This window comes from Panthera leo, chromosome C1 (genome assembly GCF_018350215.1).
Source record: "Panthera leo isolate Ple1 chromosome C1, P.leo_Ple1_pat1.1, whole genome shotgun sequence".
In the NCBI taxonomy this organism is placed as follows: Eukaryota; Metazoa; Chordata; class Mammalia; order Carnivora; family Felidae; genus Panthera; species Panthera leo.
Window position 1 is genome coordinate 14,968,386 of NC_056686.1, and position 6,932 is coordinate 14,975,317.

Sequence of the window (6,932 nt, forward strand, 5' to 3'; positions counted from 1 at the left end):
CTTGGGCAAGTTATTTCATTACTCGGAGACTCGATTTCCTCATCTATAAAATGGGGATAATGGAGTCACTGTTCAGATGGAATGAAATCATGAGCCCAGTGGTGGACCCTCAAGAAGTTCTTTGAATAAATCGGCCATTACTTTTATTAAGGGTGACAAATGTTGGTCCTTTGAAGATGGATTTGATTGGTACCAACAAGCCAATCCGTTCCTTTAACAGTTATTGATCAGATGCCTACTGTGTTCTAGGGCTGGGGTGAGACCCTGGGGACGCAGCAGTGAATAAGAAAAAAAAAAAATCCCTGCCCGCACGGAGCTCTCGGTTATAGTACTTTATGATGAATATCACCGAGGGAAACACTCTGAGTGGAGTGGTGGAAAGACTGAGTGGTGCTCTGAGTGGAGCTTGCCTGAGAATGGGAAGGCGGCCCCGAGGAAGGATGTTGCGGCCAGATCACAAGAAGGGTCATCCGGTTAGGGAGCAGAGCTTGAGGAGGGGCAAAGACTGAGGACCACCTGAGGCACTAAAGCCCAGTACCCTTACACTTTGTGCAAACAGACTGGGGAAGGCAACCCTCAAAGAAAGATTCCAGAATTATTTGAACGATGTCCGCTTGGAAAAACAGCACTTATTTGGCTAGAGAGAAGCTGGGATGTTTGTTTAAAATCAAAGGGCTTTAATTTTGTGTCCCCTGTTCTGAGCGCCTGCAATTTCAGAGCAGCACGTGCTCTGTTATTCGGAGCTGTCTGTGTTTTTTAGGACTCTGAAGCGGAGTCCCAGATTCCCAGGGAAAAAAATAGAAACAGAAGCATGTATATTTCTGCTTCTCTTGCCAGCTGTTGCTAATTGCTTATGTAAAATACAAGGTTCTTTAGGATTTCCTTTTAGTAGGGAGGAGAGCATGACTATAATTGATGGGCGCCAGGGGTACTTTGGATGCCTATGTTAGAAGTGAGGCTATGGGGGTGCCTGGGTGGCCCAGTCGGTTAAGCGTCCGACTTCAGCTCAGGTCATGATCTCGCAGTCTGTGAGTTCAAGCCCCACGTCGGGCTCTGTGCTGACAGCTCAGAGCCTGGAGCCTGTTTCAGATTCTGGGTCTCCCTCTCTCTCTGCCCCTCTCCGTTCATGCTCTGTCTCTCTCTGTCTCAAAAATAAATAAATGTTAAAAAAAATTTTTTTTTAAAGAAGTGAGGCTACAAAGTGCTATTCAAGAATAAATAGTGGAATGGCCTAGTAAGTCTCTCACACACGCTTAATATTTTGTGCATGATTACAGGAGCACAGAAACAAGCATGGAAGGAACATCCAGTCTGTTAACATTGTTTTTGAGGGGTAGGATAAGGGAAAATTAAGAGGAGGGGGTTAAAAGCTTAATAACTGAACAGAAAATAATATGGCATAACGATTACATCACTTACCTATTGCTGTGTAACAAATGATGCCAAACAAATTCGCAGCTTAGGACAACAAAAATGTATTATTTCACAGTTTGTTCAGGCCAGGAATCTGGGCAGAGCTGGGTCATCTGGCTCACAAGGTCTCATACCAGACTGTGGTTAAGATGTCATCCGGGGCTGCGATCTCACTTGAAGGCTCAACTGGGAAATGGTGCACTTCAAAGCTCGCTTGCAAGATTGTTGACAGGATCCAGTTCCTGTGGGCCATTGCTGTTACTATTTGGTTCCTTGCTACGTGGGCCTCCCCACAGGGCAGATTAGGACACAGCAGCTGGCTTCCCACAGAAGCGAGCAGGAGAGCAGCAGAGAGCAAGCAAGACAGAAGCCAGTCTTTTTGTAACCCAACCATGAAGATGGACATCTCATCACTTTTGCCAAATTCTATTCCCTCAGAGCTAGCCCACAGTCAAGAGGAGGGGACAACACAAAGGCATGGTCACTCTAAAGATGTAAACACTGAAGCTGCCCAAGGAGAAGGAAAAGAAAAGAAAGACACAGGTAAGAATGGCTGAGGGTCGGAGAGAGCAGGCCTGGCCCTGGTAAGGGGTTGACCTTATTGTGAAAAGTAACTGTCAGTTTCAGGCAGTGACATGGTCAGCTTTGTGCTTTAAATAGCTCAGTCTTCCGAAGCAGGTGACATTAGAGACCTGAAGAAAACTATAAGAGAAATACTAAAAGGGTAAAGTGTCATTGCCTCTGGGCTTACAGGGAGTTGGAACAGAAGATTGTTGTTTTTCATGATGAGCCTATCCATATATACCATTAGTATTTTCTAACCCATATACTCATATTACTTTTATTTAAAAGAATCTTTACTTAAAAAAAAAAATAGAAAGATGGGGCACCTGGGTGGCTCAGTCAGTTTCGCATCTGACTCTTGATCTCGGCTCAGGTCATGATCTCACAGTTCGTGGGATCGAGCCCCACATCAGGCTCTGTGCTGACAGTGCAGAGCCTGCTTGGGATTCTTTATCTCCCTCTCTCTCTGACCCTCCCCCACTTATGATCTCACTCTCCTTCTCTCTTTCTCTCTCTCTCTCTCAAAAATAAATATTAAAAAAAAAAACCAGAAAGAATGTAAACAAGCCACAGAAAAGAAATTCAGTCAGCAATCATGTAGTGTAAACACTATAGCAGATGCAGCAGTCGATCCTGTTGGGGGAAGGGGGAGCTATTTGTCACTGCTATGGCTTCCTTCTGGCTCCTCTCCACCCCCTCCCTCCTTCCCAGGAGTGAGGCCAGTGGTTGGGAATTTAAAAGGATAGCCCAACCCTTTCCCCTCTCCTCCCCCTTGGGTACGAGGCTGCCCACAGAGGGCTGGTGTTCCCCGATGGCTCTCAGGCAAGGTCTAGAGATCCGGCAGGCCCCATGCTGGGTGCTAGGGACCTGTTTCAAAATCACAATCCCTGTCCTAACAGAACTAACCATTTAGAAGAGGAAACAGAGAGGAGGCATCTAGCTCAGTCTAGGAAAGGTCAAAGAAGTCTTCCTGGACAAGGTGACCTCAACTATAAATAGGGATTCTTTCAAAGAGGTAAATGAAGACAGAGGAACCGGCATGATGCTTGGGGCAACGGCAAGTAACCATAAAGGGCAGGGCAGGGCAGGGGGACAGCAAGAAAAATGCCAGGGCCAAGTAGTGAATAACCTCTTGTGCCAGACTAAGGAGCTTGGGCTCTGGGGCAGGGGGGTGGGTTGCGGATGGGCAGAGGGCAAGGGCAAAGAGCCCGTGAAGGACGGTAACAGAAGATGACACGGCCGTGTTTTTACTTTGAGTAATCACTGCAGGGCAGCAAATTCATGGGACGGCCTGAGCCGCAGATGATCTGAATTTCTCAGCAACACAACATCTCCCCAGTCGGCCACCACTTTATGCTTTCCTCCATCTCGGCCGGGTGAAACGGATACCCTTCTTCCCAGTGAAAACTCTCTCTCTCTCTCTGCCCACTGCTGCCTGGCTCGAACCTCCCCAAACTGCAGCCCAGGAATTTCGCGTGGCTGGATTTTGATCTAATAGCAGCTTTGCTCTGTCAACAGTTTCGGCAAAAACTCCTCCACCTCTGCTGGCAATTTAGAGATAGCATTTGTGACATGGTCTGTGGATAAAGGATGTTGCTGCTCTGGGAAAATTTGTCTCCTGCCAGGAGGAGACAAAGAGCACTGAAATACTGCCATAAGACGCCATCCACCAGGGAAGGTCAAACATCCCTCAACAGTTAGTTCTCTCTTTTTTTTTTTTTTTAAGTCTTGTCTTTTTCCGTCTTTTTCCATCAGCATCAGCTTTTTCCCCCGAGTCCTTTGGGGGAAGGTTAAATGATGCTTCTTGGAAATATTACGTACTTTCCCAAAACTACACAGTCTTGTCGCCTGGAGGAAAAGGGTACCATGAAGACAGAGGGATGCCCTCAGAGCAGAGCATGTAACAGAGAAGAGTCCTGGGACCTCTCCAGGGACTCCCTTCATTTTCCTTGAATTCCCATGGCTGAGCATAGCCAAACCTGCCTGGTACATAGTTGATATTTAATAACTGTTCTAGCGGGTGCCTGGGTGGCTCAGTCAGTTAAGCGTCCGACTTCGGCTCAGGTCATGATCTCGCCGGTCAGTGAGTTCAAGCCCCACGTCCGGCTCTATGCTGATAGCTCAGAGCCTGGAGCCTGCTTCGGATTCTGTGTCTCCCTCTCTCTCTGACCTTCCCCCACTCACGCTCTGTCTCTATCTCTCAAAAATGAATAAACGTTAAAAAATTTAGAAAAAAAAGAAGAAATATTCTAGGGATGAATGACACTCTCATGTAGAACATTAAGTCTGCAGTATAAACAGATATCCTGGCAGAAAACCACATTCCATACCCCCGACTTCACTTTCTTGGGATAGCACTAAAGAGACAGAAGATGTTGGGGTGCCTGGGTGGCTCAGTCAGTTGAGCATCCGACTTCAGCTCAGGCCATGATCTCATGGTTCATGGGATCGAGCCCCATGTCAGGCTCTGTGCTGGCAGCACAGAGCCTGCTTTGGATCCTCTGTCCCACTCTCTGCCCCTCCCCTGCTCGCACTCTCTCAAAAATAAACATTTAAAAAAGAGAGAGAGAGAGAGAGAGACAGAAGATGTTAAGGGAGAACATCCAGAGGATGCCCTGAGACCTGAGACTCCGTACCACTGTAGGAAGACTTTTCGTTCTCAGGAAGACAGACGGGACGAGTGGAATCAGGGCCAGGATCGCTAAGAAAGGCAGCTGCTGTCCCTGCCGCCTGAGGCTGTATTTCTGCCCTGAGAATGGAAAACACAGAACCCCTACGATTTCTGCTAGAAGCGTCTCAAAAAAATCTACTTCCTTGCCCTTGCCATACAGAGGTCTGCTGAAGAATCAAGCTTTGTGCTGTGCTTGGTTCAGACCTGTCAGAAGAAACTTAGTGTTTTGCTTTGTCTTTTACAGGAGACGTGAACCATTTTCTGTTGAACATGAAACTGCACAGCCTACAGTGGAGGGTTTATTAACATCATCCTGGAGATTTTGTGTCTGCAGGTGGGTGGGTTAAGCATGAGGGTTGGTGAGGTTATTTGCAGTTTAGGGGAACAAAACCAAAGGCTGGTAACAAATGCCCTTTAACTCAAAAACATCAATACAATGGCTCATAATGAATACATCTTACAAGCTGTGTAATCATCACAAGCCTTATGGTAAAAGGTTAAATTCTTAGGAGAGTAAAGAAAACCCTTGTGGTTAAAACGTTAAATTTCTCAGAGAACATCTTATCCCTTCTCCGCAAACATTACAGAGAAGTGCTGTCATGATAATGACACACAGCGGATGGCTAGATTTGAAATTTATTTTGTTAATGTTTATTTATTTATTTTTGAGATGAGTTGGGGAGGAAGAGGTAGAGAGAGGGAGAAAGAGAGAATCCCAAGCAGAGCCCGATGTTGGGGGCTTGATCTCATGAACTGACAGATCATGACCCGAGCCAAAATCAATAGTCAGAGGCTTAACTGACTGAGCCACCCAGGCACTCCTAGATTTAATCTTTATTTTTGTAAGTTTATTTATTCATTTTGAAAGAGAGAGAGAGAGTACAAGCTGGGAGTGGCAGAGAGAGACAGGAGAGAGAGAATCCCAAGCAGGCTTGGTGCAGGGCTTAAACTATTGAACCATGAGATCATGACCTGAGCTGAAATCAAGAGTCGGATGCTTAACCACCTGAGAATTGAACTTTTTTTTTTAATGTTTATTTATTTTTGAGAGAGAGCAATCAAGCAGGGGAGGGGCAGAGAGAGAGGATCCGAAGAATGCTCTGCACTGTCAGTGGAGAGTCTGATACAGGGCTTGAACTCTCAGACTGTGAGATCATGACCTGAGCTGAAGTCCGATGCTTAACTGACTGACCACCCAGGTGCTCCTAGATTTGAACTTTATTTTTATTTATTTATTTATTTTTTAAATGTGTATTTATTTTTGAGAGAGAGAGAGAGTGAGACAGAGTGTGAGTGGAGGAGGGCCAGAGAGAGGGAGACACAGCATCGGAAGCAGGCTCCAGGCTCTGAGCTGTCAGCACAGAGCCCGACGCGGGGCTCGAACTCAGGAACTGTGAGGTCATGACCTGAGCCGAAGTCGGACGCCCAACCGACTGAGCCACCCAGGCGCCCCCTAGATTTGAACTTTAAATGAGACCTTTGCCCCACCTAAGTTTCCATGGATGAGCCTGAGATTACTGGAGTGTGAAATTCCTCCAACCTTCTCTTCCTTAGCTTTCTCCAAAGGACAACTTCAATGGAGCGTTTAAAATTATAATTTATGGGCGCCTGGGTAGCTTAGTCAATTAAACATCTGACTTTGGCTCAAATCATGATCTCATGGTTAGTGGGTTCAAGCCCCACAACAGGCTCTGCACTGACAGCTCGGAGCCTGGAGCCTGCTTCAGATTCTGTGTCTCCTTCTCTCTCTCTGCCCCTCCCCCACTCGTACTCTATCTCTTTCTCAAAAATAAACAAACATTGAAAAAATTAAAAAATAAAATAAAATTGTATTTTAAAATTATCTGAGATCCGTCAAAAAATTAAAGACACTATCTGATTTCTATGTGCACCTATAAATAAATTGGCAAGAAACTCATCTATTTATCAATGTATGTGTCTCCCGAATAAATATGATGGGATATCGCCAGCATCCTACAATTTCTCCCAATAAAAGAGATCAGAACACACACACGTGCACACACACACACACACACACACACACACACACTGCTGAAACAGGTGACTACCTGTTCCTAGCCAAGGGCCCACCCCATGGCCAAGCAAGCCTGGTGGCCAGAACTCTTCAAATGATTGAAGACTCCCTCTAGCATCTACACATCCCTTGACTTCATATTTAAGGTGGAATAAAGGGATGTGAAATCTTTTGCTTGCTTTCTCTTGGTATCCTGCCTTTCCCACCATACCATCACCAGAAGAATCAAAATGAAGATGCTCCCGGGGC